Here is a 24,004-nt window from a genome sequence, read left to right as displayed (position 1 = left end):
TACACTCATCACTGTTGATCCACCCACTGATGTTACACTCATCACTGTTGATCCACCCACTGATGTTACACTCATCACTGTTGATCCACCCACTGATGTTATGCTGTGTTAACCATACTTGATTGGCTAGGCCTTCAGAAACTGAACAGAAGGCCTCTGCTATTCAACTGTATTAGAGCAGAATTTTAGAGTGACAAGAGAAAAGAATCAGTGGGGAAAGCAGTAGTTTTCCCACGTTAACTCTAGTAACGTTAGTTAGCTTGTGTTGTGGTAGTAGTGTGACAATGGCGGCTGCAGCAGCTGTTATCAACTTCAAGGTGGATGTTGTTGCTAACTTGTTAACATCACCCTTTTCAAGATAAACTTTATTTACAAATGATCATCTGGTGAGTGGCATCGTTTTTGTTGTTGTAGCTCCTTGCTGTTCACTATCCCTTTGAAAAGAATGACTGTACAAAAGGCTAGGAAGTATTTGAAGTTAATCATATCAGTAATGTTAGTAAATCTTATCAGAGCTGTAGCTCCGCCCACCGGTGAAGTGGTGCAGAGCATGCTGGGTGATCTCCAGCTCAGAGAAGATCAGCTGGAGAGAAGTGAAGTGAGAGAAAGTTCCAGCCATCCTTGTGTTTTCCCACCAGTTAGCTTTCATTGTGTTAGCCAAGGCCAGTGTGCCAGTGTGCGTCCTTGTTGACATGGAAGTACATATTTCCCATCTTTTATTTTATCTTATATTGCGCTGTATGGTCCTGTATAGCATTACGTCATCATAGTCATGTTCTAGCCATGCATATTGTTTATAAGAGATGTGAATTGGAGATTGTACTCAGTTATTCACTAGTGTATCTTGATGTATTTCTTTATTTGCAGACACACACACACTTTGTTTGAGGCAAGTTGCCAGACCACTAAGTTCCTTAGCCCATCCATACTACGTACACTCAGGGGCAAAAATCTGATATCAACTTTGGGGGGGACAATTACATGACATTTTCTCAAGAGCAATTCCCGAGGGGGACACCAAAAGTAGTGCTGTAACACATAGCCTACATTGTAATATGGTAAATGTATATTGAGGAACCAAAGAAATAAGGTGTTTGCCGTACTCCTAACTACCGGTACCCAAAACGACACAACTACTCACAACAGCAATACCATTGCCTTTAACAAATCTTAGTTCAGTCACCAGTTTAAGTTGAGAGTGGGGGTATCCATGGCATTTTCCAATTATGTTCCTATTTTACAAGTAAAAAAAATGGAGAACCTTTCATAATGTTGCCAAACAAAGACTCAACAAACTTACCTGAGACTCCCTGTCTCTGCCAGTCTGTCCCTGCATATCTGTCCCCAACTCTGCTGTCTGTGTGCCATCTGTTGCCTGCTCTGCCTAATGACATCATTGTGAAACATTTCCATTAGAATTTCATTTCTTTCTTATGAACATTTTATCAACTAGTCTTTGAGATATTAGGCTACTAGGGTTCTTACTTTGCGTTTTGGTGTACTGAAAAATACTCTGATGTCCGTCTTTTATTTTTCTGCCTTTCTACCTTGCTGGCTGGCTACACACACACACACAGTGTTTAGGTTATTTACAGTAGGAGATGGACTTCTATCATCTTATCTTTTATCATTCTATTTGGGCTTCGATCTAAAAGGTAGCTAGCAAATGTGAAACGGATTAAAATGACAAGAGTTGACAGCTGTATGAGTTCACCATTTACACAACATATGCTGCAACCTTTTGTAATTTTAATAGTTTCTTTCATATTGGCTGGCTTCCAACAATAGCTGAATTTGCAAAGCTAGTGAGCACCAATTCAGTTTCAGTGGTGTTTGCTATAATCTTTGCTACCCGGGTTAAATAAAATAAATAAATAAAAGTTCCCTTGCGACAATTTAGCTTTTGCAACGAGACCATTAAATATATTTAAGACAATGGTAGAAGAGAGTGTAGTTCTGTTCAGTTTGGACTTCAGTTTATCGCTAACCTTATCACAGGGACTTTGAAGCACTAACTTACATCATCTGCATGCTGATCTCGGAATAAATTGACGATAGCAAAGATTCCATCTTTGACGAGGCCACATAAATGGAATAGGTACTAGCTAGCTTAATAGTTAATAATTGCGCGCTAGCTCTGCATATTCAGCTAGTGTGTGTGCGCGATTGACTGGATTAACCTCACGTCAGTTACGTTCATTGAGTGCCTTTCAGACAGTGGCTACGACCCCTCTGTTACCTTGCCAGTGGATCAAACCATTGTGAGGAAAAGGGTGGGGGGGGGGTCGCAATCTTTTGAAACTTAAAAACGCGCTATTAAGTGTCTATAATCAGCACAATTGCTTTCATTGCGTATTATTAATATTATTTAAATTACATAGTTATGTTTCAGTGATATATTGGGGGGGTCAAATCATATTTTTCCCAGGATGGGGGGTCGTGTCCCCCCCGTCCCCCCCGGGATTTCCGCCCCTGCGTACACTGTGCCTGTTCTGTGCCTGTACATCTTCAGTGTTATTAAACCACCTCAACTGGAATCCTACCTGTCTGTCATCTGTGCCCTTACCAGCACACGGGAGAGAAATACATCATGTAGAACCTAACCTAAAGAATATACAGTCCACCAAGTCTTTACTTACACCATGAATGAATCATGTACAATGTGCTTATTTCAGTATTTCATTTTTTGTGTATGAAATTGTTTGGTGAAATATGCATAAAAGGAGAGTAATTGCCCATAATTCTGCCCCTTTTGATAGTTGTTCTTCCAGCTTTTCGCAGGCAGTCATTTTCTTTTGATGAATGTATTTGCAATTTTGACGGTATAATATCTTTTTTTATGAATGTTTTTATGTTTTAAAAAGACAACTACATTTTCAAAAAGCATTTACTGTTTTGCAAAAGTTGTGTGTTTTGTTGACTCTGTTTAGCTTGTAGGCGATCGAGAGAAAATGCTTGTAGGTGATTGAGAGAAACTGTAACACATAAAGACAGTTGCTCCCTGATTAAATAGTAGAAGAGTACACCCTGCTGGACAAAAATGTTTACAGTGTACCATCAAAGTACTAAACAGACCCGACCCTGCTTAGCTTCTGAGACTGGACGTATTAGAGCTGGTATGGCCGTAAGCCAATGACTGTATTGTATATATGATAGGCGATATGATAGGCGACTCCGAGATGCTGGCCTTCTAGGCAGAGTTGCAAAGAAAAAGCCATATCTCAGACTGGCCAATAAAAATAAAAGATTAAGATGGGCAAAAGAACACAGACACTGGGCAAAAAAACACAGACACTGGACAGAGGAACTCTGCCTAGATGGCCAGCATCCCGGAGTCGCCTCTTCACTGTTGACGTTGAGACCCTCTAATGTACTTGTCCTCTTGCTCAGTTGTGCACCGGGGCCTCCCACTCCTCTTTCTATTCTTGTTAGAGCCAGTTTGCGCTGTTCTGTGACGGGAGTAGTACACAGCGTTGTACGAGATCTTCCGTTTCTTGGCAATTTCTCGCATGGAATAGCCTTCATTTCTCAGAACAAGAATAGACTGACGAGTTTCAGAAGAAAGTTATTTGTTTCTGACCATTTTGAGCCTTTAATTGAATCCACAAATGCTGATGCTCCAGATACTCAACCAGTCTAAAGAAGTCCAGTTTTATTGCTTCTTTAATCAGAACAACAGTTTTCAGCTGTGCTAACATAATTGAAAAAGGGTTTTGTAATGATCATAATTATAATTATAAACTTGGATTAGCTAACACAACGTCACAGGAGTGATGGTTGCTGATAATGGGCCTCTGTATGCATATGTAGATATCCATTAAAAATCAGCCGTTTCCAGCTACAATAGTAATTTACATCATTAACAATGTCTACACTGTATTTCTATACATTTTTTGTTATTTTAATCTTACAAGGAGGGTTTGAATTTTGACTTAGTCATTAGATTTTATGTAATCTTATTGTGTTACTTTTTTTCTTTTTTTTACTTTAGTTTATTTCACAAATATTTTCTTAACTCTATTTCTTGAACTGCATTGTTGGTTGTTAAGTATGCCTTTCACGGTAACCTGTTGTATTCGGCGAATGTGAGTACAATTTGATTTGATTTGAGTGATATACTGTATGCTTTATTAAGGTTGGCTTCTTAGTAATGGTAATCATCTTTACCTCAGCAATGGAACTAAGTCACAGAAAATAATTGAGGCAGCTGCAGAGAAGTATCTGGGTATTTAACTTCAGAAGAGATACAGGGTGTGTTGAGTGGTGGTGTCCCATCCTCCCAGGCCGTTGGCATGGTGCAGGAGCAGATAGCGTCAAAGTAGTGGAATGGGGTAGTGGGTTTTTAATGATTGTAGAGTTTTTGCATTCCCCGTTTTCCCATTTTGTATCATAAAGTGTAATGGGTTTATATTATAGTCCAGTTGGGGGCGGTAATGCTACATATTTGATTCCAACCGCCTTTAAACTCCAAAGCAGAGGAAGAAGTTGTTCCGGGGAAGCGCGCTCCATTCTTCAGATAAAGAAAGCGCTAGAACTGTGCTGTGAAGACGGTAACCGTTGTATTTATTACTACAGGTATGTAATAGCACGTTTACACTTTCTGTTGTCGAAAGAACACGTCATAACATGCTAGGTAACACATCCGTCAAGGTATTATCACGTTTGGTAAAGGTTCTGTGTGTTATTTATGTGTCACACCGAGTGAGTGAAAAACGTGATAAACGATTTTGCAAGTCACGTAGCTAGATATTTCTTTTTGAACGTGTATCATTCAAATGTAATTTAATAAAGAGTCAATGTATTTGAGATGTTATTGGCTTTGTGTAAAAATAAAAAAAAGTCTCACGTGCTGGTATAATGGCGGTGCCCACTCTGTCTGCGTTTAATGATATGACGTACAATATAACCACATCAATCAAATTGTAATAGTCAAGAAAAAACACGTGCAAATGTGTATCTTATACGATAATCAATGCTTTTCTCCAAAACAACTACCATTTACACAGCTTTCTAATGGTGATATAGAAAAACTATTTTGTAAGGATTGATAATCTGAAATCAGAATAGAAATACATTTTACCAGTATCGGTGCATGGGAAGTCACTGCAGAAGCCAAGCCAAAATAATAAAACATACAAAAACATATAACAACCTATGTGTTTGCGCGTTAATCTGTTAGTTCATATGCCTTGCCACCGTGATATATAGGCCTCAGGCCCGAGACAATACGGGGGACCAGTACGGGAAAAAATGTATGAAATGTATGCATTCACTACTGTAAGTCGCTCTGGATAAGAGCGTCTGCTAAATGACTAAAATGTAAAAATGTAAAACAATAAGAAGACACAGTGGCAGAATAAATTCAACCACACATTTGTTTTCATTCCAAAACGGGAGAGCAACATCTGTCCGGTGAAGTCTACAAAACATAGTGTGTAACAAACAGTTACATTACCTACAGCATGTTCAAGCAAGGTAATGTTTCTGACATTTTCAGTGTTACTGCAAGTCGCAAAGAAAACAGGAGCTGCCTCCACTATTCCAGCACCATTTCACCTTCAACATCATCTAATCACCTATGCTTAGTCTAATACAGTGACCACAAAAAGATACCAAAAACTATTTAGTCCAATCAACATAAGCTAAATATGATATGGCTGTCCAAGGTACTGATTTCTATGTGTATGTATGCATGCAAGTAGAAAAAACATGTCTCACCCTACTTGTAGAGAAACACCAATGCCATCCTCCTCGTTCATGTTGCCTAAAAGGTCTATGACTCTGTCATACAGTAAACACTTTTAGTTTCTGTTGTCCTAGGCTACCTGGCAAAAATTCTTGCTCGCTAGTCTAACTTACTTTCATGGGAAACAATGCGCTAGGCCAGCTAGGTAACATTAGCATACTACATCTAGCTACATGTTGAACTTCCATCCTCTCAGGCCAGGGGCGCAATGTATGGTTGGACCAGAATCACTGTTATAATCATTGGCCAGTACGGAGAATTAAGTAAAGCCGCAAGTCCAAATCCCTATCTCCATCCATGGCTAATTTAGAAAAGGGACAATATTATCTAACTATCCACCAGAGGACAAAAACACAATGAGATGCAACAATTCAAGATTTTTTCTGTCAGTTCTGTTTGGCAACAGGTGTTGCTCTCGGTTTGAGCAAGAAAACAATAGTTCATTATCGAATCAGTTAAGTGCTGTGCATTATGGATGGGTTACATGTAACCCATCAACTTTCAGTGAATGCTTTTGTTTATATGTTTTGTGTTTATGAATTGAATATTACCAAATGCATCAGTAAAAAATATTGAGACAATTTAATGCAACCCTTGCTGTTAATAGATGGCAAAGCAGCAGCATACAACTGACCTAAAGGTTTGTAAATTATAAGTTAACTTTCTTATCCATGGGCTTAAAATGCTTCTGGAGTGCAATTGAACTGTTTAGCTCACATCTGAACGCTGAGGGGCATTTAGGACGTACTGCGGATTGCTAAAATATGCTAATGATTATGATCTCACTTTCTCAATTCAAATATTATGGTGACACTATAGGATAGATGGTTGAGAAACCAAGCTGGAGTTATCAGTGTGGCCCTATCACCTGGAAATGTTGAAATACTGTATCTTCACTCCTAGAATAAAATCCTCCAGGCTTGCATCATAACTGCCAATTTATTGGGGGAAAATAAAGAATTACAGGGGGCAGTTTGGGGGAAAAAATAATCCCGTCCGACTCATCCTCTGGAATAACAGGCATTCTGGAGTAATAATTACATAAGGTTCTCTAGCCATGCATACATGTGTCACATAAAGAGAGTAAGGGTTGAGGGATAGGGAATGTTTTTCCTAAACAAATTAGGGATTTTGTGTACAAAACTTTAGCTGGAAATTAGCTTTAAAACTGCAAAATGTTCTCTCCGCCAACAAGAGGGGTGTGTGATTATATATACTGCTCAAAAAAATAAAGGGAACACTTAAACAACACATCCTAGATCTGAATGAAAGAAATCATCTTATTAAATACTTTTTTATTTACATAGTTGAATGTGCTGACAACAAAATCACACAAAAATAATCAATGGAAATCCAATTTATCAACCCATGGAGGTCTGGATTTGGAGTCACACTCAAAATTAAGTGGAAAACCACACTACAGGCTGATCCAACTTTGATGTAATGTCCTTAAAACAAGTCAAAATGAGGCTCAGTAGTGTGTGTGGCCTCCATGTGCCTGTATGACCTCCCTACAACGCCTGGGCATGCTCCTGATGAGGTGGCAGATGGTCTCCTGAGGGATCTCCCAGACCTGGACTAAAGCATCCGCCAACTCCTGGACAGTCTGTGGTGCAACGGGGCGTTGGTGGATGGAGCGAGACATGATGTCCCAGATGTGCTCAATTGGATTCAGGTCTGGGGAACGGGCGGGCCAGTCCATAGCATCAATGCCGTCCTCTTGCAGGAACTGCTGACACACTCCAGCCACATGAGGTCTAGCATTGTCTTGCATTAGGAGGAACCCAGGGCCAACCGCACCAGCATATGGTCTCACAAGGGGTCTGAGGATCTCATCTCGGTACCTAATGGCAGTCAGGCTACCTCTGGCGAGCACATGGAGGTCTGTGCGGCCCCCCAAAGAAATGCCACCCCACAACATGACTGACCCACCGCCAAACCGGTCATGCTGGAGGATGTTGCAGGCAGCAGAACGTTCTCCACGGCGTCTCCAGACTCTGTCACGTCTGTCACTTGCTCAGTGTGAACCTGCTTTCATCTGTGAAGAGCACAGGGCGCCAGTGGCGAATTTGCCTATCTTGGTGTTCTCTGGCAAATGCCAAACGTTCTGCACGGTGTTGGGCTGTAAGCACAACCCCCACCTGTGGACGTCGGGCCCTCATACCACCCTCATGGAGTCTGTTTCTGACCGTTTGAGTAGACACATGCACATTTGTGGCCTGCTGGAGGTTATTTTGCAGGGCTCTGGCAGTGCTCCTCCTGCTCCTCCTTGCACAAAGGCGGAGGTAGCGGTCCTGCTGCTGGGTTGTTGCCCTCCTATGGCCTCCTCCACGTCTCCTGATGTACTGGCCTGTCTCCTGGTAGCGCCTCCATGCTCTGGACACTACGCTGACAGACACAGCAAACCTTCTTGCCACAGCTCGCATTGATGTGCCATCCTGGATGAGCTGCACTACCTGAGCCACTTGTGTGGGTTGTAGACTCCGTCTAATGCTACCACTAGAGTGAAAGCACCGCCAGCATTCAAAAGTGACCAAAACATCAGCCAGGAAGCATAGGAAATGAGAAGTGGTCTGTTGTCCCCACCTGCAGAACCACTCCTTTATTGGGGGTATCTTGCTAATTGCCTATAATTTCCACCTGTTGTCTTCCATTTGCACAACAGCATGTGAAATTTATTGTCAATCAGTGTTGCTTCCTAAGTGGACAGTTTGATTTCACAGAAGTGTGATTAACTTGGAGTTACATTGTGTTGTTTAAGTGTTCCCTTTATTTTTTTGAGCAGTGTATATTTTTTTCTTTGGAATAAATCTGCCGAACATTTCTCAACCTCTTTTTGCTTTGTGATTATGGGTTATTGTGTGTAGATTGATAAGGGGGAAAAAACGATTTAATCCATTTTAGAATAAGGCTGTAATGTAACAAAATGTGGAAAAAGACTAGAGTCATGGATCTTAGGAAAACTCCCTGGTCAGAAGATACTATCGTCGATAAGTACTAAAGCAGTTAGCATCTATGAGCGGGGTAGCAGTGCAGGTGTACTAAAGCAGTTAGCATCTATGAGCGGGGTAGCAGTGCAGGTGTACTAAAGCAGTTAGCATCTATGAATGGGGTAGCAGTGCAGGTGTACTAAAGCAGTTAGCATCTCTGAATGGGGTAGCAGTGCAGGTGTACTAAAGCAGTTAGCATCTCTGAATGGGGTAGCAGTGCAGGTGTACTAAGCAGTTAGCATCTCTGAATGGGGTAGCAGTGCAGGTGTGCTAAAGCAGTTAGCATCTCTGAATGGGGTAGCAGTGCAGGTGTACTAAAGCAGTTAGCATCTATGAATGGGGTAGCAGTGCAGGTGTACTAAAGCAGTTAGCATCTCTGAATGGGGTAGCAGTGCAGGTGTACTAAGCAGTTAGCATCTCTGAATGGGGTAGGAGTGCAGGTGTACTAAAGCAGTTAGCATCTCTGAATGGGGTAGCAGTGCAGGTGTACTAAAGCAGTTAGCATCTCTGAATGGGGTAGCAGTGCAGGTGTACTAAAGCAGTTAGCATCTCTGAATGGGGTAGCAGTGCAGGTGTACTAAGCAGTTAGCATCTCTGAATGGGGTAGCAGTGCAGGTGTACTAAAGCAGTTAGCATCTCTGAATGGGGTAGCAGTGCAGGTGTACTAAGCAGTTAGCATCTCTGAATGGGGTAGCAGTGCAGGTGTACTAAAGCAGTTAGCATCTCTGAATGGGGTAGCAGTGCAGGTGTACTAAAGCAGTTAGCATCTCTCAATGGGGTAGCAGTGCAGGTGTACTAAAGCAGTTAGCATCTCTGAATGGGGTAGCAGTGCAGGTGTACTAAAGCAGTTAGCATCTCTGAATGGGGTAGCAGTGCAGGTACATGAGAGAGAGACAATTTCACGGTCGCACTACTATTTTGAAGCTAACTGTAATCATTATCAGTTTCTACATGTGTACTAATATTAAGACACATTCAGTTGTTTACATTTTATCTATAATTGTTACTATGGTGTAAACAGGAAATACAATTGGCAGTGATGTAAAGTAACTAAGTAAAAATACTTTGAAGTACTGCTTAAAGGAGACATTTTCTTTTTTATAAATGGCATGTTATGGTTACGTGCACTTGTGTTGTGTAATTTAAATATGTACTTTGTTTAATGTGAATATTTTGTTGTTTGTCAATGCTTAGCTACCTGATCTATTGTAATTACATAATTGACTTTAAAAAATATTTTTTGAGAATAAAGAAAGTGACAGAACTGTCAAGACAATAACTTGTGTTTGTTTCTCTTTATTACTACAGGCCAACTCAGATTAAGTCTGAGGCCGGTAACATCAACAGTGAGGACAAACCCAGCCTGCCTCTCTCCTTCCACACTGAGTCCAAACCTACAGTCACTGGGTCCTGATTGTGACAGTGGAGCCCAGTTTGCACTGCAGGATCCAGAGATGACATCAGTGAAGCTGGAAGACTGCAGTCAAACACTGGAGCTGAATGTCAACATTAAAGATGAAGAAGTGGAGGAGAAGATTGGGAAATCTATTTCTCATGGTAAGAGCAGGTTCTATCTAACTATGTTTGTGTTCATTCCAACTTCCCACTGTGCATGACAAGTTGCAGTAGAACTGTTTCAATGAGAAGGTAGGTGTTATTTCATGCTACTGATACTTGCATGGTTTGACACCAGCATTGCCAGCATTTGTTTTATTCACTGGGCTATCTGGAGTGTTCAGAGAGTAGACTACAGAAGTGAAGTAGACAAACTGACAGTGTTTTAGGGTTCTATGAAATGAGTCTGTGTAGTTACTAACCCTTGTGATAGTGAGTGGAGGATGATATGAAATGAGTCTGTGTAGTTACTAACCCTTGTGATAGTGAGTGGAGGATGATATGAAATGAGTCTGTGTAGTTACTAACCCTTGTGATAGTGAGTGGAGGATGATATAGCTCAGAATTTTCATGACTTTTGCCCCCCGTTTTAGCTTTCAACTCTTACCCACTTTTAGAGTAGTTTTATTCCCCCTTTGTATTGCACAGCCTACTTATGTGAATACATACAGTGCATTCGGAAAGTATTCAGACCCCTTGACTTTTTCCACATTTTGTTACGTTACAGCCTTATTCTAAAATGTATTAAATAAAACAAGTTCCTCATCAATCTGCACAGACTACCCCATAATGACAAAGCAAACACAGGTTTTTAGAAATGTTTGCACATTTATTAAAAATGTAAAACATAAATACCTTATTTACATAAGTATTCAGGCCCTTTGCTATGAGACTCAACATTGAGCTCAGGTGCATCCTGTTTCCATTGATCATCATTGAGATGTTTCTACAACTTGATTGAGACTCCACCTGTGGTAAATTACATTGATTGGACATGATTTAGAAAGGCACACACCAGTCTATATAAGGTCCCACATTTGACTGTGCATGTCAGAGCAAAAACCAAGCCATGTGGTCGAAGGAATTGTCCGTAGAGCTCCATGAAAGGATTATGTTGAGGCACAGATCTGGGGAAGGGTACCAAAACATTTCCAATAATAAAAATAAATAAAAAGTATAATGTGCAGTCGCAGATAATGCAGATTACACTTCGACTATAGCCAAAATTCACAAAAATGTTTGAATATACAGATTTACAGTTCCAATGCTTCTACAATATCACTGGTTTGTAAAGCTCGCAAAACAGATCCCAAATATTATGAAATTCTGGGGCTTTCTTTTTCACTATATAAGTACATTTTTCAAGAGCCAGGCTTGATGTTAATTATTTTAACCTACGACCAAGTGAGGGAACTGACATACTTCCTGTGGAGAGCAATTGAACATCTAGCTTGTAATAGACAGAGGTCAACCATTTTCTTTTCTCTCCTATGTAAAGAGATATTCTCTGGGTAAAGATTTAGGAGGCATAGTTGTCACGAGAATTTGCAATCCCAGTGATGATAACTAACAATCAATAAGCTTTGACCAATCCCCAAGGTTTGTAAGTCTCTGGGTTTAATAATAATTAGGCAAAGACTCAGCTTATGCAAAAGGTTCGTACAGTTTATTCACGAGAATGATCTGAAGTCCATAATACAAAGACATCCATTTTATAAATTGCTCCCTACTTACGCACAGACATACACACTAACAGTAGGTGAGTTGTAACCCTCCCCAGAGTTCTCACCACTGTTTATCACTACCTAGCGCTGTCAGTTCCATTCCCCCGAGATTAGAGGAACCTTGAAAATGACTCCCTGTCCTATTATAAGTTTCTCAGAGTTCTAGCCAGGTCGGGTCAAACACAGTTGAATTGTTCTCGGTATTTTCTTAGACACACACACACACATTTCTCTCCCTCACATGTCTCTACCGAACCTTATTGGACTTACGTTTAGTACTTTAATTATTCATTATACATGCTACATAAACTAATAATCACTAATAGTTAGGTTTCAGGGTGGAATTATTTAATCATTGCCTTTAAACATATAAATTCCCTTATCAATAGTTTAGGGATTAGTGGTATTGGGGTAGAGGTCCTCTCAGAGATATAGCGCAGTACTGAGCTCTCAGCACATTCCTCCAGGCAATGATACAAAGTGCGTAAATGCGTGTTACATTTAACACACAGGTCTGGGATATTGGGGTCAAATTTGTGGAGCTTAACAAGGGTGATATATGTTCTCATTATCCAATTGTATTGCAACAATCTCAGGAGGGTGTTTATTGTCTGTATCTGTGCTCTACAGCATATCATACCCCAGTCCTGAAATATCTTCCTGCATATCTTGTATCCACTGAAGTCTCTTACTATCAGAGTTGTCTTTATGAGTAGCTACCATTTTCCCATATAATGACGTCATGTGACCTCTCCTGTAACACACATTAACAGAGAGCGTTTCTAAAGTGGTCAATGGAGGTTGTAGGGCTGATTGTTTTAAACTGGAAAAGCTTCTCAATTGTAAGTATTTGAAAAAATGCTTTGTGGTAAGTTAAATCTTCCCTTTAGTTCCTCAAACAACATGAGACCCTTTTTTTTATTGTATAAGTCAATTACTTCAACAATACCTGTCGTTGTCCATTCCTTAAACCAGTCCATTACTTTAGCAATACCTTTTCTTGACCATTATTTAAACCCCTAGTCAATTTTACCAGGTGTGAAATTGTCATTACACCAAATTGTTGTAAAACTGGATAATACAGGGGATTTGCCCAGATATTGCTGTACTTTGTGGCATATAGTTGGTGTTTTTAACAAAGGGATTAGTAGTATTCTTCTTTAGTTAAAGGGGAAGAGTTTTTTTTATTTTATTTAACCTTTATTTAACTAGGCAAGTCAGAACAAATTCTTAATTTCAATGATGGCCTAGGAACAGTTAACTGCCTTGTTCAGGGGCAGAACGACAATTTTTACCTTGTCAGCTCGGGGATTCGATCTAGCAATCTTTCGGTTACTGGCCCAACACTCTAACCATCCAAAGTTAAGCCTTTAGTGGATAGCATTTCAGTCTGCAGCCAGGGTAGGTATGGTTTCTTGGAGAACCAAAACATTGCAGCCCTAAATTGTGCAGCCAAGTAATACATACCACTGTAGGTTTGGATGTTGCAACCCCCCTCTGTCAAAGGCCAAATAAAGAAGAGAAAGTCTAAGCCTTGGTTTTCTGTTGCTCCAGGTATCTTTCAGATCTTTGGGAAAAATAAATAAAGTTGGTGGAGCCAGAGGAATTGATTGAAATAGATAAAGAAATTTGGGCAGAATATTAATCTTAATGATATTTATTCTACCAGTAACAGATACAAGCAGTAATGTTCATCTGTTGATGGATTATGTTACTTGTTACTCGTTACCATTGGTTCATAATTTGTTGAGCTCAAGGAGCTAATTTCTGGTGTGATTTTAATACCAAGATATGTGAAACCTTGTTCTGTATTCACAAATAGATGCTGTACAACTGGATTCAGTCTCTCTTGCTTGTTGAGGAAAAGGATGGAAGATTTGGTTTTATTATTAACTTTATTAATTACATTTACAAAACCAACATGGTAGCCAATCAGTCTGTCTGTTTTTATGTGATCCTTGAGATCAGAGTTTTAATCTCTCTAGGGTACGTGGGACGATAGCGTCCCACCTGGCCAACATCCGGTGAAATTGCAGTGTGTGAAATTCAAAAATACTCAATTCAAATATTTAACATTCTTGAAAATATATGTGTTATGCGTCAAAATAAAGCTTAACTTCTTGTTAATCCAGCCACTGTGTCAGATTTCTAAAAGGCTTTACGGCGAAAGCAAACCATGCGATTATCTGAGGAGAGCGCCCCGCATACAAAACCATGAAAAATATATTTCAGGCAGGTGTGCCACAAAATTCAGAAATAGCGATATAATTAATGCCTTACCTTTGAAGATCTTCTTCTGTTGGCACGCCAAAATGTCCCAGAAACATCACAAATGGTCCTTTTGTTTGATAATGGCCTTCTTTATGTCCCAAAAATGTCAAATTATTTGGCTCGTTTGATTCAGAAATACACCGGTTTCAACTCGCCCAACATGCCTACAAAGTATCTAATAAGTTACCTGTAAACTTGGTCCAAACATTTCAAACAACGTTCCTAATCCAACCTCAGGTACCCTAAAACGTAAATAATCGATAAAATTTAAGATGGAATAAACTCTTTCTAATACCGGATAAAAACAACATGGAGCGAGCTCCTGTTCACGCGCACCAAAACAGTAGAGTCCACCTGGAGTGACACTTACAATGAATAGCACTACTTCTTCATTTCTCAAAAGGAAAACATCGGACAATTTCTAAAGACTGTTGACATCTAGTGGAAGCCATAGGAACTGCAACCAGGTTCCTGAAAATAAGGGCATCCCATAGAAAACCATTGGAAAATCCTATGACCTCAATATTTTTTCTTCCCTGGATGGTTTGTCCTCGGGGTTTCGCTTGCCAAAAGAGTTTTGATGTTTTAATGACCCTGATCCTGTTTAAAGAAGCAAACACTTTTGATATGAAGGTGGATGCTGTATATAACAAATATTATTTTTAGATCTGTGTATTTTACGAGATTTACTTGTACAAAGATTTTGGATTGAGAAGCCTTTTTTCCCCCTCCACCTTTCTGGAGTTGGAACTTGCCGAGTCAGGAGCGTGTGTCTGCACGCAAGGCCTGCTACGCGAGCGCTGGTGCGCACTGAAGGCTAGGAGCGGAGAAACGGTTATCTGATTGGAAAACCAGATGCACCGTGGGCCATGGGAAAATCTACTTTCTACACAACGCTTACGGGTGCTGAAATACCTCTAAAAACTGTATAATGTATCTGTTACTGTGCCTGCTCTTTACTCAATGCCATCCTGGATTAAATAGGCTGGATGATCAATGGGTGAGTGAATTATCTTCGCCTTATGCCCTACAATTTCCAAACACTCTGACAAGACCTTCATGTCAATACCACCAGGAACTTGGTCTCTCTCTGCATTTGTACCACTCTCAAACACAACTGGACCTACACTTGTTGGCATACTTCCAAAATCTCTAACTATTGAATTACTTTTTTTTCTGTGTCGAAGGACTCAGTTCATTTTATTGACAATGGTGCTGGCTCCGCCATGTCCTTACGCATTGGCCAACTGAGATATATTGTTATGCTTTTATTGTTGATCTCTGGTAATGTGTGACCAAACCCTGGGCCGGTAGATACCATGCAATCTCTACCAACTCCCTATGATTTTAAAATCAGAGCAGGTTTTGGCCTCTTGCATTTTAATGTCAGAAGTCTATTTCCAAAAACTAGACATGATTAGAATATGGGCCAAAACGACAAATGCAGACGTAATGGTTTTTTATCAGAAACTTGGCTAAAGAAATCTGTGTCAAATAACTGGATTTTTTTTTGATGGGTACATGGTTCGTAGAGCTGATCGGATGAGTAAAGGAGGAGGGGTTGCAATTTATGTTAAATCCGAGTTGAACACCTCTGAAATGCTCTCGATTACCAAAGCCAAACATTTTGAATTGCTTGCGGTTAAAGTGAACGTATATAAGGACTCCCACATCACTGTAGTCGGCTGCTACAAACCGGAGAAGCACTAAACTCTCTTTCTGATGTCCTGCACAAGTTAAATGACTCTGAATTCGTTATTTTAGGAGATTTGAACTGGGACATGCTTAAATCTGTATCAGACTCTTTTAACCTCCCTGGGCAAGGTGCGTCACACCTAGTCAACAGCCAGTGGAATCGTGTGGCGCGAAATAAAAATACCTCATAAATGCTATAACTTCAATTTCTCAAACATATGACTATTTTACACCATTTTAAAGACAAGACTCTCGTTAATCTAACCTCAATGTCCGATTTCAAAAAGGCTTTACAGCGAAAGCAAAACATTAGATTATGTCAGGAGAGTACCCTGCCAAAAATAATCACACAGCCATTTTCAAAGCATGCATATATGTCACAAAAACCAAAACCGCAGTTAAATGCAGCACTAACCTTTGATGATCTTCATCAGACGACACTCCTAGGACATTATGTTATACAAACTTCCGGTGAATTTACTTAATTACTCACGATTAACGTTCACAAAATACATAACAATTATTTTAAGAATTATAGATACAGAACTCCTTTATGCAATCGCGGTGTCAGATTTTAAAATAGCTTTCCGGCGAAAGCACATTTTGCAATATTCTGAGTAGATAGCCCGGCCATCACGGCTAGCTAATTTGACACCCACCAAGTTTGGCCCACACCAAACTCAGATTTACTAAAAGAAAAATTGGATTACCTTTGCTGTTCTTCGTCAGAATGCACTCCCAGGACTTCTACTTCAACAACAAATGTTGTTTTGGTTCGAAATAATCCATAGTTATATTGAAATAGCTCCGTTTTGTTCGTGCGTTGAGGTCAGTATGCGAAGGGTGACGCGCGGGCACATTTCGTGACAAAAAAATTCAAAATATTCCATTACCGTACTTCGAAGCATGTCAAACGCTGTTTAAAATACATTTTTATGCGATTTTTCTCGTAAAATAGCGATAATATTCCAACCGCGCGACGTTGTATTCGTTCAAACACTGAAGGAAAAAAATGGAGTCGTCTCGTGCACGCGCGCGCCAGTGTCGTTGTTCCCAGAAGGACCACTCACAAAAACCCCTGCTGTTTTTCGCCCAGAGACTGGAGAGCTCTCATTCAACTTTCTGGCGCCTTCTGAGAGCCAATGAAAGCCTTAGAAAATGTCACGTTACAGCAGAGATGCTGTATTTTTGATAGAGATGCCCTAGAAGTAGAACAAATTGTCAGACAGGGCACTTCCTGTATAGAATCTTCTCAGGTTTTGGCCTGCCATATGAGTTCTGTTATACACAGACACCATTCAAACAGTTTTAGAAACTTTAGAGTGTTTTCTATCCAAATCTACTAATTATATGCATCTTCTCGTTTCTGGGCAGGAGTAGTAACCAGATTAAATCGGGTACGTTTTTTTTATCCGGCCGTGAAAATACTGCCCCCTATCCCAAACAGGTTAACGAAGCCATTTTGGTCTTTGTGTATTAGATATGGGAGCACTCTATCCAATCTCCTGGCCAAGGCTTTAGCACTAATTCTTGATTCGGAGTTCAGAAGAGAAATCGGTCTAACTTTCACATATTGTTGGAGATTTATCAGGCTTCAGAATGAGAGTAAAACACTCCTTAGAGAGGAGGGGAAGCAACCTTGCTGAAAGGATTCAGCATACAGTGCATTGCGAATTTATTCAGACCCCTTGACTTTTTATAAAAGCCTTATTATAAAATAGATTAAATCGTTTTTTTTCCCTCATCAATCTACACACTACCCCATAATGACAAAGCAAACACAGGTTTTTAGAAATTTTTCCCGATGTTATATTACATTTACATAAGTATTCAGACCCTTTACTCAGTACTTTGTTGAAGCACCTTTTGGCAGTGATTACAGACTCGAGTCTTCTTGGGTATGACGCTACAAGCTTGGCACACCTGTACTTGGGGAGTTTCTCCCATTCTTCTCTGCAGATCCTCTCAAGCTCTGTCAGGTTAGATGGAGAGTGTCGCCGCACAGCTATTTTCTGGTCTCCAGAAATGCTTAATCAGGTTCAAGTCTGGGCTCTGGCTGAGCCACTCAAGGACATTCAGAGACTTGTCCCGAAGCCACTGCTGCGTTGTTTTGGCTGTGTATTTAGGGTCGTTGTCCTGTTGGAAGGTGAACCTTGGCCCCAGTCTGAGTTCCTGAGCACTCTTGAGCAGGTTTTCATCAAGGATCTCTCTGTATTTTGCTCCTTTCATCTTTCCACTTGATCCTGATTAGTCCCCCAGTTACCTCCCTGACCAAGGCCCTGCTCCCCCGATATCTCAGTTTGGCCGGGCGGCCAGTTCTAGAAAAATTATTGGTGGTTCCAAACTTCTTCCATTTCGATCATATCCTTGGACTAAAATGATTGACACTCACATGCAAGCCTAACATCATGTGCAAAGGGCCTTTGAGTAATGTAGCACATATTCAATGGTATCGCTTTTTCTACACAGGTTGTTAATTTCTGATCTTTTTTTATTAATTAAAAAAATATATATATATTTTACCCCCTTTTCTCCCCAATTTCGTAGTATCCAATTGGTAGTAGTTACAGTCTTGTCTCATCGCTGCAACTCCCGTACGGACTCGGGAGAGGCGAAGGTCGAGAGCCATGCGTCCTCCGAAACACAACACAACCCAACCAAGCCGCATTGCTTCTTGACACAATGCACATCCAACCCGGAAGCCAGCCGCACCAATGTGTCGGAGGAAACACTGTACACCTGGCGACCTGGTCAGCGTGCACTGCGCCCGGCCCGACACAGGAGTCGCTAGTGCGCGATGAGACAAGGATATCCCTGCCGGCCAAACCCTCCCTAACCCGGACGACGCTGGGCCAATTGTGCGCCACCCCATGGGCCTCCCTGTCGCGGCCGGCTGCGACAGAGCCTGGGCGCGAACCCAGAATCTCTGGTGGCGCAGCTAGCACTAGGGGAGGCCCTAATTTCTGATCTTTGATACTTTCTTGGTTTATTAAGGTATCATGGTATGTATATACTGCGTTAATGCTAAATGTATGGACCATTTTGTTACTTAGTAGTGTTAGGTTCTAATTCTCAGAGTAAAAACTTTACGGACACTATGAAAGCTCAAACCAAGTTTATTCTTCCCAGAGGATCAATACAGCTGCATTAGACAAAGACATTGTTCACACAAGCACTGATATTTAACCCTTTCTCCTAGGCTGATTCTCCTCCTACACATCTGAACAAACATTGTATCTTAACTGCTAGGCAGGAAACTAAGTGATACAGCCATAAACGTGTCTTTCTCCCTTAACGTGACCTGACCAGACCTCGACCCCCTTCATCACTAATCCATGGCTCTCTCCCCTTAACAATGCCTGCCACGTGATCGCTTTCCCTGCACTCAGCACATTCCAAGCTTAATTGCACACACTATATACCTTCCTCCTACAGATAACCATTTACTTCTGGTGTAGACCCTCTAAACCTAAGCACTCAATATTTCAATAGGATACCTGATAATTAACCCTAACCCAAGTTTAGGAGTTAGTACCCAGAATCCATCAGTAGCTACAAGCTAAAGACCCTGTGTTGTGGTATCAGGCTAGGAATATGTTATTGAAAGTATGTGAATGTAACATTTTGCAACTGTGATGGGGTCATATTCTCGAATTCCCAGAGTGCCCTGTTAGGGTGAAAGAGATTGAGGTGTCAAGGATAAGCGGCTGTACAGCAAATCTCCTATGTGGAGGTGGAAGAGAGTTATAGGGGCAAAAGGCCACAGTTCTGAAGCAGATATGGGGGTGGATGCACCGCACTAGTTGCAAATGTTGTACGTCAATCAAGTGATCTGGGTACACTTACTGTGAAGGTGGATTATTTTGTATTTATAGTCAGTTATTAATTGTACTGCACGAGAAGTCCAAGAAGCTGGGCATCATTATATCTGCAGCTGACATTTTTGGCCCTCCAAGACGGCAAGGACTACTGTTGCCAGAGAATGTAATATTAATTTCTCTACCATAAGCCGCCTTCAATGTTGTTTTAGAGAATTTGGCAGTATGCCCAACCAGCCTCACAACTGCAGACCACTAGTATGGAGTTGTGCGGTTTGCTGATGTCAATGTTGTGAACAGAGTGCCCCGTGGTGGTATAAGGGTTATGGTATGGGCAGGCATAAGCTACAGACAACCAACACAATTGCATTTATCGATGGCAATTTGAATGCACGGAGAAACCATGATAAGATCCTGAGGCCCATTGTCCTGCCATTCATCTGCCGCCATCACCTCATGTTTCAGCATGACAATACACTGCCCCATGTCACAAGGATCTGTACACAATTGAAAATGCAGAAAATGTCCCAATTCTTCCATGGCCTGCATACTCACCAGACATGTCACCCTTTGAACATGTTTGGGATGGTCTAGATCGACGTGTACGACAGCTTGTCCAAATGTAATTACTCTGATTCCTTTAATTAGGATGTTTACTTTGCTAACAGTAGAAATTATTTTTCATGCCACAAGAGGTAAGCTACCTGATTCTGGCAAATGGGTTCTGGAACGAAAGACAAAAAAAGTGAGAGGTGCTGGAGGATCCAACTTAAATTAAGCACCACCCTTCTCATATAACGGGGTAGGGCCATCCCAAGTATCCACTAAACCAAGATAGACCACCGCCGGTCGTTTCCATTGGGAAGAGATGAGTCATAGTGGGCAGAGCCAAGCATGAGCTAGCGAGATCCTATTGGCGCGTTCTAGCGCATATCTGCATATTTCTGGTAGGAAACGCCTCCTCTGTGAAGCACTCGTGTGCAATAACTCAATTCGACTTTGTGTTCCTTCTCAACAACGTCTTTTTTTTTATACTTTTGCAAAGGGTAAAGTCCACAAAACGTAGTCCACTCTGTTCATAACATATTTTAGTTTTGGGAACAGAAAACTGTATTAGGGGGCAGTATTTAGAAGTTTGGATGACAAAGTAAACTGCCTGTTACTCAGGCCCAGAAGCTAGGATATGCAATTGGTAGCATTGGATAGACAACACTCTGAAGTTTCTAAAACTGTTAAAATGTTGTCTGTGGGTATAACAGAACTGATTTGGCAGGCGAAACCCCGAGGACAATCCATCCAGGAAATTGTATTTTTGAGGTCATTGGACTTTTCAATGCTTTTCTATGGGAAAGTCTAATAATTAGGACACAGATTGCAGTTCCTATGGCTTCCACTAGATGTCAACAGTCTTTAGAAATTGTTTCATGCTTGTTTTTTGAAAAATGAAGAAGTATACCTCAGAAGGACTCTAGTCTTTTGGCGTGCGTGAATGAGTGCGCACTCCTCGTTCTTTTTCTCCAGTATTGAACACAGTATATTCCGTCTTAAATTTTATCGATTGTTTACATATTAGGGTACCTGAGGTTGGATTAGAAACGTTGTTTGAATTGTATGGAAGAAGTTTACAGGTAACTTTTTAGATTCCTTTGTAGGCATGTTGGGCGAGTTGGAACAGGTGGATTTCTGAATCAAACGCGCCAAATAAACTGACATTTTTGGGATATAAAGAAGGACTTTATCGAACAAAACGACCATTCATTGTGTAACTGGGACCCTTTGGATTGCAAAAAGATGAAGATCTTCAAAGGTAAGTTATTTATTTATCGCTATTTTTCAGTTTTGTGACACCTGTGCAGGTTATGAATTTATGTTAATGCAGGAAGTGGGTAAGGCGCTGTCTTCAGACGATCAAATGCTATGCTTTCGCCGTAAAGCCTTTTGTAAATCGGACAAAGCGGTTTGATTACCAAGATTCTAAGCTAAAGAATGGTGTATAACACTTGTATTGTCATGAATGTTTAATATTACTACTTTTGTATTTTGAATTTCGCGCTCTGCAATTTCACCTGATGTTGTCGAGGTGGGACGCTAGCGTCCCAATGATCCGTAAGAAGTTAAGATCAGATGTTTCATCAATTAGAACATTTGCAGAATGTCGGCCAAAATCCATCTTCTCCCACTGCCGGCCAGTGGGCTTCCTCTCACTACCATATTTGGTAGTGAGTGGAAACGCTAAGCAGATGCTTCACATTCCTACATCCGGTGAAATATCTGTCTCATTGTTCTATCTGTGGCTGCACTGTGGTAGTGGGGGAACAGGAAGTTCCAGGCAGGTATGCACCATTCTTCAGAATAAAGAAAGAGACAGAACTGTGATGTCAAGAACCTTTGTGTTGGTTTCTATTTATTACTACAGGTATGTAATAGCAGGTTTAAACGTCCTATTATCGAATGAACATGTCATACAATGCTAGGTAACAAATCTGTTAAGGTATTGTCACATTTGGTAAAGGTTTGATGTGTTATGTTGTGTCAAACTGAGTGAAGAATGTGATAAACAATTTTACAAGTCACATAGGTAACGTTAGATACTTTGGGTTTGTCTGAATGGATATACATAATTTCCTCAATCTATTTATTTGAGATTTCTGAGTTTGTTTAGCATGTTATTGTTTTTTTTGTAAAATTCACAAGCTGGTAAAATGGTGGCGCTCAGTCAGTCTGCGTCAACTGACTTCAGTGCTAGTGCAGAGAGACAATTTCACGGTCACACTACAGTTTTGAAGCTTAATGTAATGATTATCAGTTTTCTACATGTGTACTGATATTTAGACACATTAAGTTGTTTCTATATTTATCTATAAATGTTACTATGGTGTGAATGGGAAATACAATTGGTTTTTCATTGAAATAATACAATAAAGACAAGGTTATTCAGGAAAATAGAACATGAGTGCTGCCTAAAACATACTGCAACTTTGTACTAAATGGTTTTTAGTAATTTATGCGAATTTGGGAAAATCTACTATAGGTTAAGTGCACTTACGTTGTGTAGACTAATTTAAAGCAGGTACTTTGTCTAATTTTAATGAATTCATGTTTTGTTCTAAATGCTGATCTACCTGATCTATTGAAATGAGATCAGTGCTTAACTTGGACAGAATATTAACAGTATTTTGGAGCTCCTGCATGTAAAAATGAGTACAGGCACCTATTTCAGTCCAAGTCAAGCACTGAAGTAGATAATTTAACAAGAAGAAATATATTTTTTGAGAATAAAGAAAGTGCCAGAACTGTCAAGACAATAACTTTCTGTGTCTGTTTCTCATTGTTACTACAGGACAACTAGAAATAAGTCTGAGGCCGGTAACATCAGCAGTGAGGACAAACCCAGACTGCCTCTCTCCTTCCACACTGAGTCCAAACCTACAGTCACTGGGTCCTGATTGTGACAGTGGAGCCCAGTTTGCACTGCAGGATCCAGAGATCACATCAGTGAAGCTGGAAGACTGCAGTCAAACAATGGCGCTGAATGTCAACATTGAAGATGAGGAAGATAAGATTGGGAAATCTCTTTCTCAAGGTAAGAGAATACCAAGATTGTGCAATGCTGTCATCAAGGCAAAGGGTGGCTATTTGAAGAATATCAAATATAATGTATTTTGATTTGTTTAACACTTTTGGTTACTACATGATTCCATGTGTGTTATTTCATAGTTGTGATGTCTTCACTATTATACAATGTAGAAAATAGTAAAAATAAAGAAAAACCCTTGAATGAGTAGGTGTTCTAAAACTTTTGACCTGTAGTGTATATCACACAACTGACTGGTTCTTCTGATGCTGTTCACACAGGAGACCATGTTGAGACATTCTCTACATCCAGAGAGCAACAGCAGGAAGATCACAGAGCTAAGAGGTCTCACCACTGCCCACATTGTGAGGAGAATTTTTCAATTCTATCAAAGCTAAAATTACATGTAAAAATACACACAGGAGAGAATCTGTATTCCTGTACTGACTGTGGGAAGAATTTCACAACATCAAAGGCTCTGACAGTTCATCAGAGAGTGCACAGAGGAGAGAAGCCCTACTCCTGCTCTGACTGTGGGGCGAGTTTCTCTCAACTGGGCACCTTAAAAAGACATGAACGTATACACACAGGAGAGAAGCCTTACTCCTGCTCTGACTGTGGAAAGAGTTTCTCTCAACTGGGCGACTTAAAAACACATGAACGTGTACATACAGGAGAGAAGCCTTACTCCTGCTTTGACTGTGAAAAATGCTTCAAAACATCAACTGAGCAAAAAGTTCATCAGAGAACACACACAGGAGAGAAGCCTTACTCCTGCTCTGACTGTGGAA

At 40.5% G+C, this 24,004-nt stretch overlaps 2 protein-coding genes and 1 long non-coding RNA gene across 7 annotated transcripts in view; 1 reads left to right on the top strand and 2 right to left on the bottom strand.

Annotated features, from left to right (window-relative positions):
* LOC115179515 (zinc finger protein OZF) overlaps window positions 1-24,004 on the bottom strand; it is a 919,448-nt gene that overhangs the window by 70,634 nt on the left and 824,810 nt on the right. The window lies entirely within an intron of this gene.
* The window catches only part of LOC115179539 (gastrula zinc finger protein XlCGF17.1-like), a 558,171-nt gene that overhangs the window by 16,872 nt on the left and 517,295 nt on the right, over window positions 1-24,004 (bottom strand). The window lies entirely within an intron of this gene.
* LOC115179570 (uncharacterized) lies at window positions 10,307-23,932 on the top strand. The gene is made up of 2 exons (XR_003872949.1): window positions 10,307-10,383; window positions 23,495-23,932. It is a non-coding gene; the product is annotated as an uncharacterized LOC115179570 (long non-coding RNA).

This window comes from Salmo trutta, chromosome 39 (assembly GCF_901001165.1).
Source record: "Salmo trutta chromosome 39, fSalTru1.1, whole genome shotgun sequence".
NCBI lineage: Eukaryota > Metazoa > Chordata > Actinopteri > Salmoniformes > Salmonidae > Salmo > Salmo trutta.
The sequence above is the reverse complement of the archived record's forward strand: the minus strand, read 5'-3'. Positions and strand labels throughout refer to the sequence as shown.